This window comes from Podarcis vaucheri (genome assembly GCF_965113315.1).
Source record: "Podarcis vaucheri genome assembly, chromosome: 13".
Taxonomy (NCBI): Eukaryota; Metazoa; Chordata; class Lepidosauria; order Squamata; family Lacertidae; genus Podarcis; species Podarcis vaucheri.
In genome coordinates, this window is record NC_138751.1 from 5,902,310 (window position 1) to 5,923,189 (window position 20,880).

The 20,880-nt window shown below is 47.9% G+C and overlaps 1 protein-coding gene across 3 annotated transcripts in view; it reads left to right on the forward strand.

The window, feature by feature from the left end:
• The first annotated feature begins 12,267 nt into the window (after window positions 1–12,267).
• PER1 (period circadian regulator 1) overlaps window positions 12,268–20,880 on the forward strand; it is a 36,641-nt gene continuing 28,028 nt past the window's right edge. Inside the window, exon 1 of one of the 3 annotated variants that reach the window (XM_082197508.1) lies at window positions 12,268–12,376. The gene's annotated coding sequence lies outside the window, so the exon portion shown is untranslated. Of the gene's footprint in view, window positions 12,377–18,623; window positions 18,763–20,880 lie in introns of those variants that run through there. The other 2 variants (XM_082197507.1, XM_082197506.1) reach the window with 2 other exon arrangements.

Consider the following 20,880-nt stretch of genomic DNA (forward strand, 5'->3'; position numbering starts at 1 on the left):
TTCGTGATCTTCTGTAACATTCCTGGAGTTGTGCTGTGTGCTGTGTCTTCGAAGTAACCAACACTATACCTTATAATTCCCGCCCCCCCCCTCCAGTGCAGGGAACAGCTCTGTTTTGGGAATCCTGCAACAGCCCTCTCCTCGCCTCCTCCCGCCACTTACAGGAGAGGCGGACGATTTTCCTGCCATAGGTGTCCTAAATGAAAACTGCCTCTCTCTTTTTTTGATAATAATAATAATAAAAATACGAGTATACAAGGTAATATAACGTGTACATTCCAGACCTGCCCGGTAAAGGAGCCGAGGTTATCTAAATAGGGGAAGCAGGATAAGCTGGCCACACCCCAAAATATGACTCCCCAGTCGTCCTCTTCTTGCAATCACTGCCTATTTGCCGGGAATTGGGGTATCTTCATTCGTGTCTGGGTAACAAGCAAGCTAGGGTTCTGCCTTTGGTTCCTTTCAGAAGTGTGTTTATGTGTTGTGTTGAAAGCACAGATAACTAGCAGATTTGACGTCAAGTGATACGGGGATTGCGGGGAGTGTTGCTGTTTAATAATCCTCAGAGCAAGAAAATACCTCCCCCCCCCATGCTTGGGAAATTCTATTTGGGCCAGTTTTGCGCTATAGCAAAATAGTTTTTCTGTGTCTACTCTCTCAACTTCTGAATGGAACTACTAGCAAGGGAGGGGTGTGTGTTGTGTGTGTGTGTGTGTGTGTGGATGGAGAGATTTGAGTAGGGAGGAGGCTGGCTTGAATACAGGCTGTTTTTTGTGGGGGGTGGGGAGGGAAACGCCTCCTCTCTGCCCCCACTTCCCCATCCTCACCCAGGGTCAGCCAGTTTCGCTTTGCAAATGTCGTAATTGTGATATTGTGACGAGTGAACTCTCCTCCCCCACCCCAAATTCCTGTTTAGCACAAACTGCCATATTTCTTGGCCTGTTTATAATGTCGGCGATGTGTGACTCTCTCTTTTTTTATTTTTTTTTTGGTACATCTTCCCCCTCCCCTCTCCTCTTCCCCCCTCCTCTTTCTCCCAAGTAGAGTGGGGGGGGGACAAATGTTTAAAAAGATTATCCCTTATCCACTTCTGTGTTCCGGATCGCGCTTTCAAGGCCAAGGAATTTCAAGAGGGAACTAAGAGAGGAGCCGGCGTTTCACGGAATCACCATCGCGGCTTGGCGAGTCGGGTGCCCCCTGCCAGTTCGGAGGGAAAACGTGGCAAGGGGCATCTTGCTAGGGAGATGTTGGGGCAGAACTTGCACCATGTGTGTTGGGAGGAGGCTTAGAAGCCTGATTAACATCCTAGCTCCCGACAACGGAGGGAAACGAAGGGAGCTAGGAGGTTAGATGACTGGCGCCTTCTCCCCTGTTCCTGGCAATTCTCTTAGGGGGATGCTTGGATATTGTGAACTGCTGGGGAAGAGGGGGAGCCCACGGTGGTGGTGGGGGGGGGGCGCTATCACTTGGAGGAGGGTGAAGCTTTTGAGGTTGCTCTTTGACAGCAGCGGAGGTCCTGGACACATCTGTCTTCCATATATACTGTGGAAAAGGGTGTGTTTAGGGTACGATTTGCAGCCTGGGTGGAGATGGAGAGAGAAGGGGCTGCAATTCTCCAGCTGGACAGCAGGTGTCACTGCTGCTCTCCAGCTCCCTGGATGCAGCCCTCTTCGTTGGAGAAAACCTCTGGTGGGGAAAGGGGACGATTTAAAGGTAGAAAAGGGGTATTTTAAGGGGTAGGGTAGATCAGGGCACAAGGGGGGTGAGGAAAGGTCCTTCGCTTTGCTGCCCACTCCCCCTCCTCTTCCCTCTTCCTCAGCAGGCCTGGGTTATGCGGGAAAGGGGTTGGATTCGTTACAGACATGACCGGGAATGACTATGCTGTGAAAAATACCTGAAATTTGGAAGGGGAAAAAAATAGTACAATAAATGTCCTGTGGAGAACGCCCAATTATTATTCTTTGTCTTGCTTGTCTTGTCTTGAAAAAGGGCTGGCCTCTGCACTCGCTGGGGCAGGGGAAGGAATCTCATAACGTGGCTGAAAGAAAATCAGTAATAAGTACCATATTTTTCGCTCTATAACACGCACCTGACCATAACACACACGTAGTTTTTAGAGGAGGAAAATCCGTAGGCATGCCACCCGTAGGCATTCCCTCCATAACACGCACAGACATTTCCCCTTACTTTTTAGGAGGAACAAAGTGAGTGTTGTGGTGCAAAAAATACGGTAACCGCACATTAAAAAAACCAGAAGTATACGCAATCCTTTCCGTGCTTTTCAAGAGCATGAAAATGGCGCGTAAATGTGTGTCAACCTTTGCTCGTCCAGTTAGCAGGGCCGTCTCGAGACATTTTGGCACTGGGTGCAAATCTCAATAGGCCTATCTCCCCCCCCCCCCGGGGAAGAAGGGGTAAGTCAAGATCTACAGTGGCGAGTGAGAGTAAAATCAACCTTATACGATGGTTTGCATGGGAATCAAAGTCTGTTGTGTGGGAGAAGGGGGGCCTTCTGTGCAGAGCCCAGGATATCCTAGAGGTCAACCCTCACCATTTGCTCTCTAGGGATGGAAGGAAAACAGCAGCAGTGCCTCCTATTCACTGCTATCACGGCAGCAGCCGTGGCCAATGCATTCCTTGAAAGCCAATCTGCTGCTCTTGTGGATCCTGCCGCCTGAGGCAGTTTCCTTACCTTGCCTGATGGGTGGGCTGGCGACATACCATCAAGCTGTTGGAAGTCTAAAGGTTTCGTATCCAGCTGTTGCCCCTTTGTTGTGTGCAAAGACTTTGGATATATTTGAGGGGTGTGGGTTTTTTTGTTTTGTTATGTTTTATTTTAAAGAAAAGGTTACCTCTATGTACTCTATTAAGGTAAAGGGACCCTGACCGTTAGGTCCAGTCGTGGCCGACTCTGGGGTTGCGGCGCTCATCTTGCTTTACTGGCCAAGGGAGCCGGCGTACAGCTTCCAGGTCATGTGGCTAGCATGACTAAGCCGCTTCTGGGGAACCAGAGCAGCGCACGGAAACGCCGTTTACCTTCCCGCCGGAGCGGTACCTATTTATCTACTTGCACTTTGACGTTCTTTAGAACTGCTAGGTTGGCAGGAGCAGGGACCGAGCAACGGGAGCTCACCCCGTCGCGGGGATTCGAACCGGCGACTTTCTGATCGGCAAGTCCTAGGCTCTGTGGTTTAACCCACAGTGCCGCCCGCGTCCCTTATGTACTCCAGTAGGAACCAGCAAAAAACACCCTCTTTTTTCCCTGTTAGTGGACGTCCCTGATGAAGCAGCAGCAATTGGATTCCACCCTATGGCAAGTTTTTGATTTTGCCTGCTGTAAAATACGGGAGAAGGGGAATACAGTTTGAAACAGGAATCTAGTAAACGAAAGGACGTTTTGTTAAATGATTTGGGCTTGGCAATGAGACTCTGCCGCCAGGCTAGTCCAGGAGCAGGAGAAAGAATGCAAAAACCCACCCTCCAACATGAGGGTTTATACCAGGGGCGGAAAGATTTACCTCGCCTGGGCCAGTTCACTCCAGCGGAGATCCCTCCATGGGCTAGATTGCGCGGGCGCCCGTGATTTCAGGCATCTGCGCAGATGCTATTTCTGGCGCTGCGGAAGCGAGTCCCCACGCTGCGCCGGTTTAGTGCAGCGCGTGGGGACTCGCCGAGAGGGTGGCTTGGCTTGGGGGTGGCTTGTGGGCCGGTTAAACGACCCCTGTGGGCCACAGGTTGCCGACCCCTGGTTTATACACATTTGCTGCCAGTCATGAAGTTTGTGCTAATCGATTACAGGGGGAAAGCCAGCGTGACACGTGATGATCTGAACAAGGCCCACCATTTCATTTTCACTGAAGCATTAGATTTATGTTAGTCTCCCATTGAAGTAGGCGCTCGTTAAAAAATTTGGGATAAGGCACATTTAGGGACGTGGGTGGCGCTGTGGGTTAAACCACAGAGCCTAGGACTTGCCGATCAGAAGGTCGGCGGTTCGAATCCCTGCGACGGGGTGAGCTCCCGTCACTCGGCCCCTGCTCCTGCCCACCTAGCAGTTCAAAAGCACGTCCAAGTGCAAGTAGATAAATAGGTACCGCTCCGGCGGGAAGGTAAACGGCGTTTCCGTGCGCTGCTCTGGTTCGCCAGAAGCGGCTTAGTCATGCTGGCCACATGACTTGGAAGCTGTACGCCGGCTCCCTTGGCCAGTAAAGCAAGATGAGCGCCGCAACCCCAGAGTCAGTCACGACTGGACGTAATGGTCAGGGGACCCCTTTACATTATGGTTTGGTGTCCCCATCTTTGCTTGGATGAAAACACAACTCTAGAGCAGAACACCAAAAGGTATCTGGAGGAACACTGAAAAATTGTGGCACAGATTCAACTTGCCTCAAGCAAATATCTGCCAATGGGACATCTGTGGTGTGTTTTGCAGCACTTTCTGGGAGGGGAGGTGCCTGATAAGGAAGAAACACTTTGGCATTTTCCCCTGAACCATGTGGCTTGCCTTTTTGCATGGGTGTGGCCAGGATTTATGTTGGGGGTGGCAGGCTTCATGTTAGGGGGACAGAACCTCAGTTAAGTATTGATTTACTTGAATTTTCCAAGCATTTCCTTAATAGATGCACCCACCCCTTTAAGAAGATAGTGAATAAATAAAATCAATTATGATATTAAGGACCTGGCATAGGAAAAAGAAAACCTGTAACAAAATTGCGTGCAGCCATTATAAACATTACAATTTAACAAATACTTTTAATATTTAATTTCTACTATTGCAGTAAAACACGTTTCCTCAGTGCCTGTTTGACAGCAACACATTATCTTGGTCCCGGTTGCGGCTTCGGAACTGCTGTTAGTTTTTGCATCCGTATTATATGAGCTTTTTTCTGGAGTTCACCAAGCAAAGGAGTTCTTGGGAGTTTTAAAGCATGCAGCTATCAAAATGTGTTCAAATGGGTTCTTCAGACTATTTTCTGCACTAACATACACTGAAATTTCCCAGTGTTGATTGGGAATTCTGAAGCCAGAAAACCCTTCGATTTCTAAATGGTGCTCAGTAATTTCAGAGAATCAGAATTCTTGGAAGAGACCACAAGGGTCATCTAGTTCTGGGGTCAGCAACCTTTTTCAGCAGGGGGCCTGTCTACTGTCCCTCAGACCATGTGGGGGGCCGGATTATATTTTGAAAAAAAAAAAATGAACGAATTCCTATACCCCACAAATAACCCAGAGATGCATTTTAACTAAAAGGACACATTCTACTCATGTAAAAACACGCTGATTCCCGGACCGTCTGCGGGCCGGATTAAGAAGGCAATTTGGCCACATCCGGCCCCCGGGGTCTTAGATTGCCTACCCCTGATCTACTCCAACCTACTACGCAGGGATCTTTTGCTCAAGGTGGGAACTTGAACCTGTGACCCTGCGGGGGGGGGGGCTAATTTTTAATTCTGGGTTTTTAAGCCCACCCCATATATCAGGCATGTCCAAAGCCTGTTTTGGGGGCCTAATTCGGTCCCTGTGGCAGTTTATTTCCTGAGGTAAAAATCAAAAAAGCTCAACAACTTCATTTTTTTTTATAAGATATTTATTAAGATTTTCAAAAAATTGCAGAATAAAAAGAAAAAAGAAAACTACAATATAAAAATAGTTAAAAAACAGTTCAATCTTTCTATCACATATTTTTCATTTGCTTATTTCCCGGACCTCCTCACGCCTTCCTTTTCTGTATTCCAATTCCAATTGTTAATTCAGCAAATCCCTCCCCTCTTCATTCATCTTAATCTTCAATTTTTAAATATTATACCATTATTATTTTTTTACCCTATTAATAACCATTTTCTCATATTCCCTTATAGCATTACAGCAAAAGACCACTTAGTTTCTGTCCAACATCATTCTAACATTCATTAATTTTACAGTGTTTCTGTAAATAATCTTTGAACTTTTTCCAATCTTCTTCCACCGACTCTTCTCCCTGGTCTCGGGTTCTGCCAGTAAAGCTCAACAACTTCAGTCCTAAAAAAAGGTCAACAACTTTGGACGGCCCTCACGGCCCTTCACTTCATCAAATCCGGCCCTCTTTGGAAAAAAGTTTGGACACCACTGCTTTACAGTTACGAGGCAGAGGGATCCCAGACTTGGATCCCATGTGGGGGGCATTTTGAATCAAGATTACATCTCTAAGCATTCTAAACCTTTAGTTTAGTTCGAAGATCTTTGGTCCAATTTGGTTTGACAGTTCCTGCGGCAGAGCAGATTTTGACCTATGCATTCTTCCCTGTTACAGCAAAGGGTTGGATAAATAAACTAATAATTGCTGGTGCGCAATAGCTTCGTGACGATAGTAATTGGTGATAACACGATAATCCTTGATTGTGGAATTAATTAACACCTTGTGTTGGGCAGGAAACCACTGTCTGTATTCAGGCCATGGTGGGTAAGAGGCAACAGGGAGAAGAAAAATAAATTAGAGACGGGGAGGGGGTATATCGGTCTCCTTGGTGCATGGATGTGGGTCTTTGTCTCTTTTTACGACGTGGGTGTGATCTGCAAAAAAGTGTCGCTGAGGCATCTTCCGAACTGCTTTTGCAGCTGGTGTGGGAGGATGAGGACATCTAGGCCCCGGAGCTCAGCTATTAATACATTCCAGTCTGACGGGAACAAAATGTCCTCACCTCCTGACCCATCTTCCTGTGCTGTGATTCGCCTGGGCAGGGAGAAGTTGCCAACTGCAGCCGTAAGCCGGTCCCTAAACTGGATATGTGGCATGTTATCTGCCAAGGTGAGCAAAAACGGCTAGCTGCCAGGCTGTGGGGCCGGGGAGGAGTTCAACGTGCTTTTTGAAGGAGCCAAGGGACTGGGTGGATAAGGAACTGAACCGCAGGGAAGTGGTATCATCCAGACAGAGCATTAGGACAGGTCTAGATCTGGAGGGGACGCGGGTGGCGCTGTGGGTTAAACCACAGAGCCTAGGACTTGCTGATCAGAAGGACGGCGGTTCAAATCCCCGCGACGGGGTGAGCTCCCGTTGCTCGGTCCCTGCTCCTGCCAACCTAGCAGTTCGAAAGCACGTCAAAGTGCAAGTAGATAAATAGGTACTGCTCCGGCAGGAAGGTAAACTGTGTTTCCGTGCGCTGCTCTGGTTCGCCAGAAGCGGCTTAGTCCTGCTGGCCACATGACCCGGAAGCTGTACCCCGGCTCCCTCGGCCAATAAAGCGAGATGATCGCCGCAACCCCAGAGTCGGCCAGGACTGGACCTAATGGTCAGGGGTCCCTTTACCTAGATCTGGAGAATGTGCCGGAGGACCCCCAAATGCAACAGGACTGGATTTTGAAATAAAACAAAGCAATGTCCTGTTACCTTCTAAATCAGGCACCCCCAAGCTCAGACCTCCAGATGTTTTGGGACTACAACTCATCCCTAGCTAACAGGACCAGTGGTCAGGGATGATGGGAATTGTAGTCCCAAAACATCTGGAGGGCTGAGTTTGGGGGTGCCTGTTCTAAAAGGACCACTGAGGCCGGCATCTAAAATTACCCAACAGCACCTATGGAGGAAGGACCCACAGTTTAAAACAAAAAAGATCATTTGGGTCTTGGTGCTGTCTTCCCCACTCGCAACTGGATTTAATCTCCATTATCAGCCATCGTTTCAGGGTCTTTGGTGCATCGTTAGAATTGTTCAAATGCCACTGCACAGCCATAAGGGTTAGGAACTTCTCTTACACTTAAACATGGAAAATGGGAGAGTTGCACACATCTCCAGGCTTGGCAAACATTTGTTCGGGTACACATGCATGTCACTCCTGTGTATATTCTCAAGCATGATGCACCACCAGCGTACTGAACTCTTGAGTTTATGAGTTAATGAAGAAATGGGGGTGGGGGATAGATTTTAATTAATTAATTAATTAAATTAAATTAAGCCTTCACTTTGACACCTTAAGAAAAATTGTGCAGTGACATTTCTGGAAATGAAAGATGTGTTCCGCTCCACGTTTGTCCTGGGCTGCACATTTAGGATTGCTATCTGCCTCTCTTACCACAGATGTTTCACAGATGTATGTCAGACAAGCCGTGGATGCTTCGAAAAGAGAGTTTATTGTGGAATCATGCAGGCTTCTTTCTAAGTGTCTGCACTTTGGGCATCAAAATGCAAGCCTTTCCCCCTATTTAATCCAGTAAATTTAAACCTATTTAAAGAAATTTAAATTTAATTTAAATAAATTTAAATTAAATAAATGTAAGTAAATTTAAATATATTTAAACCTAGTAAATTATAACCAAAACCTGTTGCCAATGGCTGGTTTACAATCTCTCAGTGACCTTGCAAATCAAGCCCCAAAATGGAAGCATCGCCTAGCCCAGGGGTCAGCAAACTTTTTCAGCAGGGGGCCGGTCCACTGTCCCTCAGACCTTGTGGGGGGGCGGACTATATGTTGCCATGATTATGACCTGAATTTTTGGCAAAAACCCTTACTAGGACCAACCCCAACGTTGCCCAAATGTGATTTTTTTTTGGGGGGGGGGTGTTCCCTCATACACCCACGCTGCTTCCTTTGCGTTTTATGCGTTGACAGTTATTATTTCTCTCGTAAGGCGGGGTGGGGGGCTGAGGTGAGCGTGCCATTCCCGTCAGCCCTGGAAAGTGTGGGCGCATGTGTGGGTGAAGGGAAAAGCCGTTGGTCATGCTCAAGCTCAAGCAAAAACACCCACCCACCCCCCGCGTGAGGCGGAGATGGCAGCTATTTACCTTTCCATGGCTCACACCATGTAGCTAACAAGCGGTCTCCCTAGCAGAGCGCATAACTGCTTTGGGGTGTATTATGTACTGAAGTTCTCACCCTGGGCCAACGGGGATACTGTAGATAGTTCAGGTCCACATATGCAAATAAAGGATCTAAAGTGACGTTCAGTGATTGGATAGTTACAAAAAGTTGTTACTGTTACGTTGTACTGGAGCTCTATATAAGAAGGCTGGCTGAACCCTTCAGTTCAGTTCTGTTCTGACCTCTGAATAAACGAGAGCTATTTGAAGAATCGCTGTGTCGTCTGATATGTTCACCCACAACTTAACAGAGTGCAGCCGCCCAGGCGCTCCCCGCATCCTATGGCGGGGAGCACAGACACCAGCAAGCGTCTCTGCCACCACAGCTGCCCTTCCTGAGGTCAGTTGCCAGGAGCTCCATGGTGGAAATGCGAACTGTGTCTCCTTTCCCCTCTTCCCCACCTTGGAAGAAAAGATTGCTGTGCGCATGTGCAAGGGATAGAGAAGGGGCTTGTCTCAAGCAGCCGCCCGCCTCACTTTTGACCCCCAAGCCTGGCTGAGTCGCAAAAACCATGGCACACGCACGCTATGCCAGCTGCCTGAATTCCTAGACCGTCTGTGGGCCAGATCTAGAAGGCAATTGGGCCTGATCCAGCCCACGGACCTTAGTTTTCTGACCCATGACCTAGTCACACATCTCCTTGAGCATCTTCTGAATTTATGCTTGAAATGCAGCCGCTAGAAGCACAGGGATCTCAAAAACAGTGACAATCCTTCTCCACACAGCAGGTTTCTTCAGATGCAAACTCCTCTGAATGGGGCTAAATCCCAATTGTATGAAGACCCTTCAACCCGTCAGGCTTTCTAAGACCTGCCCTTTGCACAGGCTCCAGGACAATGTGAAAATGGGTGCTGATGTGCAGCTTGGAAGGAATGGAGCGTAATGTTTATTTTGCTATGCATGTGGCGTCTTCTGCCAGAAACCTGCTGCTGCTGAACTCAGTGGAGCTCACTTCTGTGTAAACCTATATAGGATTGCACTGGAAGAGCTGGAATTAAGGCCCCGTCTGCAATACAATAATAATAATACATTTTTATTTATATCCCGCCCTCCCCAGCCGAAGCTGGGCTCAGAGCGACTAACAACAGTAAAATGATACAACATTCTAAAATCATTTCATTATAAAATCAATTCAAATCAGATTACAGTGGTGCCCCGCAAGACGAATGCCTCGCAAGACGGAAAACTCGCTAGACGAAAGAGTTTTCCGTTTTGGAGGTGCTTCGCAAAACGAATTTCCTATGGGCTTGCTTCGCAAGACGACAATGTCTTGCGAGTTCCTGCTGGTTTTTTTTTCCTCCCCCCCCCCTTTTCTAAGCCGCTAAGCCGCTTATCAGCTGATCCGATCAGCAGATAAGCCGCTAATAGCGCTAATCTGCTAATCCGTCAATGGGCTTGCTTCGCAAGACGAAAAAACCGCTAGACGAAGAGAATCACAGAACGGATTCTTTTCGTCTTGCGAGGCACCACTGTAATGGCAACCATTGAGCTAGAGTTCTGTGGGGATTGCCAAAGGAGGGGGTCAGGCTGTGCCTTGGCCAAAGTCCTGGTGAAACAGCTTTGTCTTGCAGGCCCTGCAGAAAGATGTCAAGTCCCACAGGGCCCTAGTCTCTTGGGACAGAGCGTTCCACCAGATCGGGGCCACAGCCGAAAAAGCCCTGGCTCTGGTTGAGGCCAGCCTAACCTCCCTGTGGCCTGGAACCTCCATGATGTTTTTGTTTGAAGACGATAAGGTCCTCTGTGGGGCATACCGGGAGAGGTGGTCCCGTAGGTACGAGAGTCCTAGGTCGTATAGGGCTTTAAAGGTCAAAACCAGCACCTTAAACCTGATCCTGTACTCCACCGGGAGCCAGTGCAGCTGGCATAGCACTGGGTGAATGTGATCCTGCAGTGATTTAATGCAACATCACCCTGTTTTAAATGGCCATGGCTTCCTCCAAAGAACCCTGGGAAACGTAGTTCATTGCGGGTGCTGAGAGTTGTTAGTAGACCCCTATTCCTACAGTGGTTTAATAAATCAATCCCTGGGAACTATAGCTCTGGGAGGGGGTGCAGAGATGTCGCCTAACAACCCTCAGCACCCTTAGCAAACTACAGTTCTCAGGGTTGCTAAGCCAAGAAATTGCTTTAAATAGATTACGCAGAGTTGGATAAACTGACGGGAAAAATTAGATATTTAAGAGACCAGAGGTTCATTGAGGACTGGGGGAAATTTGTGGAATATCTGGAAAACATAAGTGAAGGACAGATAACGCTAGTGGGGTTCAAAAGAGCACTGTGAAAATGTAGGAGTATTGTCTAAAGAGAAATGGAAGTAAGAAGATTAATAATGTCAATATAAATTATGAAATGCGTAATATAAATAAATGACTACAGAAGATTTGTGGAGAAGCTGGAGGAAGTCCAAAAGAAAGTAATTTGTGAAAATAAGATGTAGAATAGTATGTTTGTTTTGTGTTGGTGTAAATTAATAAAAATTATGTTTAAAAAAAGAAAAGAAATTGCTTTAAATGTGTAGCGCTGTCGCAAAAGACTCTTGAGCAGAGTAGCATTTAAAAGGAAAAAAAAACCCTCCCAAGAATTCTGGAAACTGTAGTTTAAGGCTGCTGGGGGAAAATTGTAGCCATGCGTGGGGGCAAAGTGCAGGATTCTTTTTTTATTATTATTTGGGGGGGAATAATACTTTAAACGCATGGTAAGCATGTACCTGCCAGCAAGAATCAACACTTTTTTTTTTTTTACTATTGGAATACCAATAATACAGATCATAATAAGGACATAGACAACAGGTCCTAATAACCTTTGGCTTGAGAAGTTTTTTTATTATAGTCCAATATGGCTACCTTCAATATATATACACACACATACGTAGTTTAAAAGATATAAGAAAAGGGCGTTCTAAATCTCCTCATAAAACTGTCAAAGCCGCCTCAGCCTTTTCTGACCCGCCCCCTTCCCGCCAACGGCTTTCCCCCTGAAGCCCCGCCCCTTTCCCCGCCCCTCGTCCCTTGCACATTGTAAACAAGCACAGCAGCGGCGTCCGCGTGAGCCTCCTCTGCACGTGTACCCTCCGTCGCGGAAGGCTGGCTGCCGGAGACCCAATAGGGAGCGCGTCCCGCCAGCGCAGCCAATGGGATCGCGCCCGGGGCGCGTCCACAGCACGCGGACGCCTGCATGCTGCCGCCGAGCGAACCAATCAGAGGCGGAAGGGGGCGGGGAGGCGAGGAGCGGCGAGGCCGGGGGGAGGCGCGTCACGGCCACGGGGTCACGCGGGCCTGTGCATGCTGCGGCGCCGTCTGGCCAATGAGGCGCCGCGCGCAGCGGCGGGGCCGGGGAGGAGAGGCCAATGCGGGGCGGGCGGTGGGCGGGGAGAGCGGCGGCGGCGGCGGCCATTGGACGTGGCGGGCAGGAGCGGGGGGGGGGTGGGCGTGGCAGGCCGGCGGCAGGCTCACGCGGACCGGTGCATGGTGCTGAGGGACGCGCGCCCTTGGCAAGGCTCAGTTGGCAGAAGCCTTTAGACGGGACGGTGGTTCTGCGCGCTTGAGGTGAGTGAATGAGGGGCGGGGGGCGCATTCTCAAGGGGGGGGGTGCAGCCCGCGCTTGTGTGGGAAATAATATTGTAATAACAACAATAATGGCAGTAAAAATTATAATGTTGGTGGTGGGTGTTGGGGGCAGGTGGCTCCCAAGCGGGCAGAGAAGGGGAGCGGGAGGGGGAAAGGGGCGGTTGTGGAGGGCTGAGGGGGAAAGGAAGTCGGCTGGCTGGCTGTGAGTCCCTCTGGGTTACACTGAGTGAGATGAGGGACTGACTAAACTTAACGTATATTTTTTAAAAAATACAAAATTCAGCCTCGGGGTGAGGGGCTGATAAGGCGAGGGGTGTCCAGCGGGATGGTTAATGGAAGGAGGGGGAAAGCAGAGAGGGCTGGGAAATAAGGGGAGGGGTCTTTGAGGGGATTTCGAGAGCGGGGGTTTGTCGCCCTCGTTAAAAACTCCTGTGAATCAATATTACGAGGTTGAGGGGGTTTTTTTTGGGTGGGTGGGGTTTTAGGTATCGAGAGGGGAGAGGTGAAGAGGATGAAAAGGCAGGAGGTTTGGGAGGGAGGGAGACTGCAGGGGGTTAAGGTTGAAGGTGGATCGGGTTGTTGAAGGAGTGGGATGTAGGAATGGAGGGGCGAGGGTTGGTGGGTGGGGAAAAAGCTTTGGGGAAGCAATGCCACATAGGGAGTTGGGGAGGGCGAGAGTGGCAGAGGGAGGAGCAGAAAGGAGGTGGGAGGGAAGCAGGAGGTTTAGGATTATGGGGTATGGGGAGAGGGAGAAGAAGTGGGGTGGGAAGGGGAACAGGGAGGGACAGAGGAAGAAGTTGGATGGGGATGGGACAAGATTAGCAAAAGAAAAGGGAAAGCAAATAAAACGAGTGTGAATAAAAATACAGAAGGGTGATTTGAAACAGAGGCTCCAATTAGAGTATAGGATGGGGCCTGGGCAGGGATTTAAAGGGGGGATTTATGTGGGTCAGCAACTTGACCACTGATGTTGAGACACAGCTGGGGACCCAAGTTTGAGAAACACTGCTAGAGAGCAAAGAAGAAACTTCTCTAACCTGACACTAGCTAGATGTTATTGACTACAAGTACCATCAGCCCCAGCGTCATATGGCTGGGCTGATGGGAACCGTAGTCCAAAACATCTAGAGGACACTGAGTTCAGGAAGGCTGGCATAGAAAGAGTTGGGAAAGAGGTGATTGTGGGCGTGTACTGAACAAATATTTGTGGGGAGGGCTGGTAGTCATAGAATCATAGAATCGTAGAGCTGGAAGGGACCCTGAGGATCATCTAGTACAGCCCACTGCGGTGCAGGGATATGAAAGGTGTTTTTTTATATATAACTCTGGCTTCAACAGATTTAGTGACTAATTACAGCTAATGCCCGGTTGTAAATGTGTACTTCTTGAGCTGGTGTCCGTGAAGTGATTCTCTGTTATTTCAGTCTGAACAAATTTGTTTTATTTCATTAACTTGTGTTCAATAAATATATCAATAAAATCCTTGTTTACTTTGTTTTACACTTCTGGTGACTTATATGAGAGAGAGAAAGAGATTGAATTGCGGGGAGGGTATTGGTTTGAGGAAACAGTTGAGCATTTGGAGCAGTGTGGCTCCAAATGCTCCCACTCAGTGGGAGCCATAAAAAGGCGTTCAGCACTGAAATAAAGCAACAAGGAAGTATTTGGCAAGAGAGTTCAATGGCAATATGAATAGGCATATGTGAATAGAGTGTCAGGGGTAGTAGTTGTTGGAAGCTTGCCGTTTGCGAGATGATGAGAGGAACACTATCGGGTACTGGGAGATGGGTCTGAAGTAGAGAGTGGGAGACTCTCAGGATGGGAAATGGGTGGGGTTTTACAGAACAAAAGTTAGGAAGAAGTCTTTGGCTAGGAATGGCTTGCCATGAAGCTTGAGGTGATGCAATGAAATAAGGGCGGAACAGGAAGATGCCAAGTTGCGCAGGAACATGGCACTGAGATGGGAACATAGTTATGCCAGAGCACTTAGGTGTATCACAGTCCGGTTGTGAATACACGACGCGTGGGCTTTCCTGTATTGGTGAAAGGACATGAAGTCCTATGAGGCGTGTGTAAAAACTGAAGCAGCCTTTGTGATGACGTTTCTGCTGCTTTGCGAGATCTCATAGGAGCACCAGCAGCTTTTCCACCTTGGTCACTGTGTTTGGCTTAGCACAGAAGTCACGAGAAGTCCCTCTTCCGTCTCTCCAAAATGTTGAAAGAGCTCTGAGCTGCTGACGTGCCAGATATTGTAATCCTAACTGCCTTTCCTTTGAGCGAGTGGTCTGTTGTAGTCAATTTTTCTTCTGAATACCCTGAAAAATAGCATTATCTGGAAGTGGGCGGGCAGACGTGCCTGCATGCGTCTTTTGTAAGAACTCTGTGATTAGATAACTCTGCCAGCGCCAACCAATACCCATTATGATACAGTTCCTTGGCGGCAGTTATGTAATAAGTGCTGAGATGAAGGCGCACCTTGCAGAGAGCTGCAGGCTGCTTGGGGTTTTGTGTTCATGTAATATTCCTTGGGAGGGTGAATCATTATATCATCAAGCTTCACCTGTTTTGCTGTACAGTACTAAGGTTGTCCAACTGAACACGATCCCTGGGGAGCAGGAGGTGACTAAATATGTAGTGAAAAGTTTGTCACATGCACATGCAATGAGCTACCAGTTCTATTAAATACAGTAGTTTTCCTGTTTAGCAGACGTAACTAGTATGCATTTGCATGTAAAATTAAATAAACAATATTCTTGGCAAAAATAAAATTCAGAGCACAGGTCTACAGGGGGGAGCACCGCTCAGCCTGATAAGAGAGGAAGTAAGGAGCAAGGCAGATGTAACTGTTTGGTAGCCAAAAGCCCACCAGTGAGAGATCTTTAGATTTAACTAAATTTTAAGATCTTTACTACTTGGCCAAATCCAGCAGTTAGAGACCCATGCTTTGCTTTATATTGCTGGATATTTATGTATTCTCCTTACACCCCACTTTCACGTGGGGTCCTCCCAAGAACTGATCAGGTCCATACCTGCATAGCCTCCAGCATGGCTGCCATCTCTGATTCTCCCAGATCTTTCAGTGAGCCCCAAGTCCTCAGTGCTTTTTCTTGCTCTGCAGTTCAGAGAGAGCTGTAGGTGGTGAGCAAATAAGAGCTGAGACTGTCTTCTGGGAATATTCCTCATGCTCAGATCTTCTGGAAATGAAAATTGGGCAGGAGCTGGTTTGTGGCTCTTGCTTGATGAAACCTTCAGCCAGTTTGAGGAGAGGAGATGTCTGAACTTCCAGCTACCCTCAGAACATTCTTCACTGTGGATTTCCTCCCCTTCCATGTTTTATTAGTAGGTTTCTTTGAAGTATTGAGATATTGCCATTCACTAGCAGAGCATTGGGGTTTTATGATTTGACTTTGAGGTCGAAAAATAACAAATCATCCAGCAAGAGAGAGAATAACCCCCGTCCATAAATCCTTTAGAAGAGACTGCTGCACTGCAGGGCTCCTTCCGTCCCTTTCTCCTGCTGCGTGGCAGAGGCTTTATTGTTGATGTTCTGCTGCTTCTTTCTCCTCTGAAGCAGTCAAGGCACTTCAGTGGAAGAAGGCAGAGGATTTAAATCCCTCCTCCAAAGAGCTGGTGGGAAGTGCTTTCTGGCAGAGCAGGATGGTGTCTCTGAATGCTATTTCTGCTTCCCCTCTATTCCCCTCTACATTTTGCTTAAAAGGATGATTGTTTGAGGCTGATGTTTTCTTCCTTTCTGACATGCCCTTTTGCAGTGTCTCTCCCCCCCTTTCATCTTTTTAAACACCTTTTTAAAACGAAGTTGATTAATAAAACACACACATACATCCCATCATTATTCTGAAAGTGTCCTGAGATTCTTGCTGCTTCCACACTAAAAGCTGTATTTATCTCTCAAATAACTGCCCCCCCAAAAGAGAATACGCAGGAATATGAGATTCCCTCATCATCAGATGACCCAGAAAATGAGTCAGATGGTGTGGTGAGGTCTGGCAAGTGCTGCTTTATGTGGCGTGCTGCTGGGACAGGCAAAATGTGCCACCAAAAGGGAACAGCTGAAGTGGAGCTTAACTCTTGACGGAGGGGAGCGGGCTCCAGAGAGCAAAGCGCAGCGGCCGGATTACTGTGAGAACATCCGAGTGCCAGGCATCCCAGCAGGTCAAAGTCCCTTTTGCAGAAACGATTATAATCATCAGCCACTAACCCCAGATTTAAACGTCATCTGTGTTCCGAAAGAAGGAACGGCAAACATCCTGGCCTGAATACAGCTTTGCTAGCTTCACAGGTTCCTGCAGGCAGTGGTTCCTTCCAAGAGGTTGACCCAGTTGGAGTTGCTTGATTCTCTCAGTATTGTTTAAAAGTTAGGCTGGAGCAGGGAACTGGAAGGGACTTCATCCAGATGAAACTGCCCAGTGAGCATCTTCATAAGCCATCCAAAACAAGTATGAACGCCAGGAGCTGGGCACGGAGGACAGAATACCCATTGACAAGGTTAAATAGCTGGTAGCAAAAGCCAAACTTGCTCTGCTTTTGCCGCTACAGACTTCAGACTTCATTGGGACAGCTATCGTTGAGCCAGTCAAAGAGTCCTGTGTGGCGAAAAAAGCTCTGCTGGTGGCCAGAAATAGCATCAGAGAAACAGGCGGTACTTTGGGTGGGTGGGATTACATATATTCCTGCTGACTTCAGAGGTTTGTAGTTGGAGCTGGTAGAATCACAGAAAACCCCTCCCTCGTCTCCCCCCACTTCAGCAGCGGGTGTACAGTAGGGGAAAGGCTATTGGGAAGGTTGGGTGTGGAGCAGCAAAGACTGCTCCTGGGCGCGAGTTATTGGGCGGGGCTTCCAATCTCCGAGTGTTGATCCACGTGCAGGCTGTGATTTCCCAGCATCTCTCACTTCCCTGGCTGAAGCTCTGCCCCAGTTTTGCTGAGCTGTTCTGGGACACTGTCTCAGTCAGACTCTGTACATTTGGGCGAGGCACTCATGTAGAAACAGGCTGTCTGCTGCTGGCACACGGGCTTTGGAGAGGCTGGGTGCATCCAGCAGGGGGCGGCATATTCCCAAAACTGGAGAAACCAGAAGCACAGCAAATTGGGTGGACGGTTCTGTTTTGGAAACTGTTGGAAGCCCAGTGGTATAAAAAGAGGAGGGTGATCATAAGACTGGTTGTTCCTGCAATGTAACATAATAGATTGTGTCCAGCTGAGTTCTCCTTAGAATAGACCCAGTGAAATAAATGGATCTAAGTTAGTCATGTCATATGCTTTTGAGGATGACTAATATTAGATACAACCCTGTGCTTTTATCCTTTAATCGTTTCTCAAAATTTGGTCTCCGGTTGTTATTGGACTACAGCTTCCATAATCCATGACTGCTGGTCCTGCTAGTTAGGGATGATGGGAGTTGCAGTCCAACAAAAGCTGGAGACCAAAGTTTGAGAAATGTCCGGAATTTAATGTGGTCTTTGGATTGGTTGCCCCACGGAGTGAAGTTCCTCTGTCTGCTGCTCAGTGATGCATTGTAGATACAGATACCCCTTTGGAAATTGGAGTGGGTGAAGAGATGTTATTCTGTTCCCCCCAAATCTATCCAGACAGGGTGCAATTCTGGGGTGCCCATCTGTGCAGGCAAAGCCCCTGCCAGTTTCCTTGGCTTCTGTGACTCATAGGAAATGTTTTGCTCCTTGCACTGTCACTGCTTTCATTATATCACTCCTCTTTGTTTGGAGACGAAATTAACATGTTGCTGCAGGCAGCGGCAGGGAGGAGCTGTCAGTTCCTTGAACTTGTGGAGTGAGTCAAAAGAACACAATGTTCCCTTCTGCCTTTTATAGGCTGCCTCCTCTGCTCTGGAAATTTGCTGTGTGGAAATAACCCTCGGCTATGCGGCAAGGGGGAGGAGCTTCTGTGAGATGGCTCCTCCCCCTCGCAGCAGCTGCTCTTTCCAGCTGCCTTGTGAGTTTGGCTGGGGAGTGTTACATAAGAGCTCTGAATGAGAGAGGAGCGACATGATGGCCGGCCATCAGGCTGGATCAGATGACCTGGTTATGGAAAGAATTTGGCCCACACTTGCTGGAAGGGAGTTCCGCTTGCTCTTATTACAGCTGACAGCCTGCCAGGCTGAGGCGGCAAAGGGCAGAGACAGAGCTGTGAGAGGGAGCAAAGCAGAATTGCAGCCTTGGATGTGAGAAGGGACCAGCCGACCTTCCCTTTGCAGTAGCCCCAGGACCTCTCAGCATGTTGTGTTTTTATTGAAGATCTGCAAGCTGCAGTTTCTACCTCCCATGCTTCACTCTTGAAGGGAAGTTTGACTTAAATATGTCGACCAGGAGTAAAGATTCCTTTGTTCAGGTAGCCTTATAGCTGATGTTTTGGGGAGCTCAGGACCAGGACTTGTCGTCCTTTGGCCACATGTTCCTGAGACAAGGAAGAGGGGAAGGGGCAAGTGTGGGAAAATCCTGGGGTAAGGGGCACGAAGGCTACGTTAAGCAGGATGGGTTACTGTATCTGCTGTCCTGTTTAAGCGTTATAGCAGCACGTATGCAATAGTTCCCTCTAGTGGCAGTTAAATGATTAACCACAACATGCATTCCAGTACACTTCAAAGTTGCTCAATTTGTGGCAATGCATATTTTGTAGGGAACTCAATGGCTATATCATTGACACTGCAAAACAAAGACATATCTGCATAATTAGTCAAGGCAGCCTTTCAAATAGGTCAACACAAGTTACTAGCCAACACAATTTTCTGTTAGCCCATCTCAAAACATCCCTGTGTGAGTAATTTTGTGTGCTGAAATGGGGTGAAAGACACTTTCCTTACTTAGGCTCCCAGAAGGACTTCATATTTCCCACAGTAGACTGGTTCTTTGCAAGCCTGAATCCCTGGTTACCTTTAAGCAGACTCCTGTTTACCTGTATCTGTAAAGGGAAGAAAAGTCCACTATCCCTTCCACTCTCCACCTCAGCCTTCATGTGACCCTCTTTTGACTCATTCAGGAGCCAAGCCATTCTGTCCCTACACTGCAGGGTGCGCCCCCCCCCCAGCTGAACCCCTGGCTTGCACTTTTGTTTCAAGTGGGCTCATGTGTGGTAATCATTATACAGCAATCATTTCCTCCCTGTTCTGTTCAGTGGTTTGCTGAATCAGTCTCTCTTGTCCCTCTTACAGGCAGCTGCATTAAAGGGCTTCCTGATTCTGAATAGCTTTTCCCTGATTGCCGCTGAGCACAGCCTTTTTCTTATACGTCCCGGTGGGTGTTTTTTTTAACCCCAGCCAACTCTCTTGGATATCTGGGGCATGCAAGAGAGCAAAAAGTCAGAAGTCTGACTTCTCTTCATCCTCTCTGGCTCCCCACCAGTCTCTTGGAAGCTTATTTTATTACCCATGTTTTCCATCCTCTCTGACATATAGAGCATGTGAGCGCTGTGAAACTGAGCAGTGGTTTTATCTCCATTTATGTTTTTTCAATGCTGGGTGTCTCTCTCTACCTGATGAAGAGTTCTGTAAAATCTGAAACACTGCAACAAGGGACAGAAATGTCTACCTTTTAAAACTTTTTATTTGGAAGTACATTTTCTCCTAAATGATTTCAAGAATCAGTGGATTTATTATGGATCAGAAATGTAATTTCCCCCAGAATAGCCCTAGGGATAAAGAAATATTTATTATTAAATTTATATCCTGCCCTTCCTCCCAAAGGGGCCCAGGCTGGCAAACAACAAGCGATAAAACAGTAAAGCATTAAAATAATCTTTAAAATCCCCACCTTGGCAGATTTTGCAGAGTACGTTTCCTCTGGTCAGTCTAGTTCCCCTCTTCAGCAGTTGGCAATGCCTTCCTTTGAATGAGTGGCTACGCAGGAGGGCTCTCCGTCCACCCAGTAAGAAAGAGGTCAGCGAGAGGTCCAGGGCACTCGTGGGTGCGCATTAGAGGACCAATGGAGAGTGCAATTACCGCTGGCGCTTTGTGGCTTCGGGCGTAAGGAATGAGAGAATAGAGAGAGGGAGCCATTAGGGGGTCCCACTGTTCAGGATTACAAAAGGCGGCGACAATGGCAGGCAGAGCTCCTTTGTTCGGAGAGCATAACGCTGATGCTTGTGTGTGTTTGTGCCTTTGTATCCGGAGGGGGAAACGGGCCACCAGAGGCCTGCTTTGCTCCCTTCCTGACCATGTGTCGACGCAAGAATGAATAATTCAGGCTAAACAAAGGCGAGTGGAAAATTACATCCGCTCAGCCTTTATCTCCCTGGCTGTAGCTGGAGACCTGCGGGGTGATGGTGTGTGTTTTACGGTGCCTGGGTTGAAGCTTTCAGGCTAAAGACGCTGGAAAAATTTAAGAGACCTCTTTAGAGTGCTAGTCGGAACAGACATGTATGACGTGTAAAAAAGCTCTTATTGAATGGCCAACATTGTGTATGCTGATGTCACACTCATTGGTGTTCCATGTGTTCATGCCCACCAGTTTT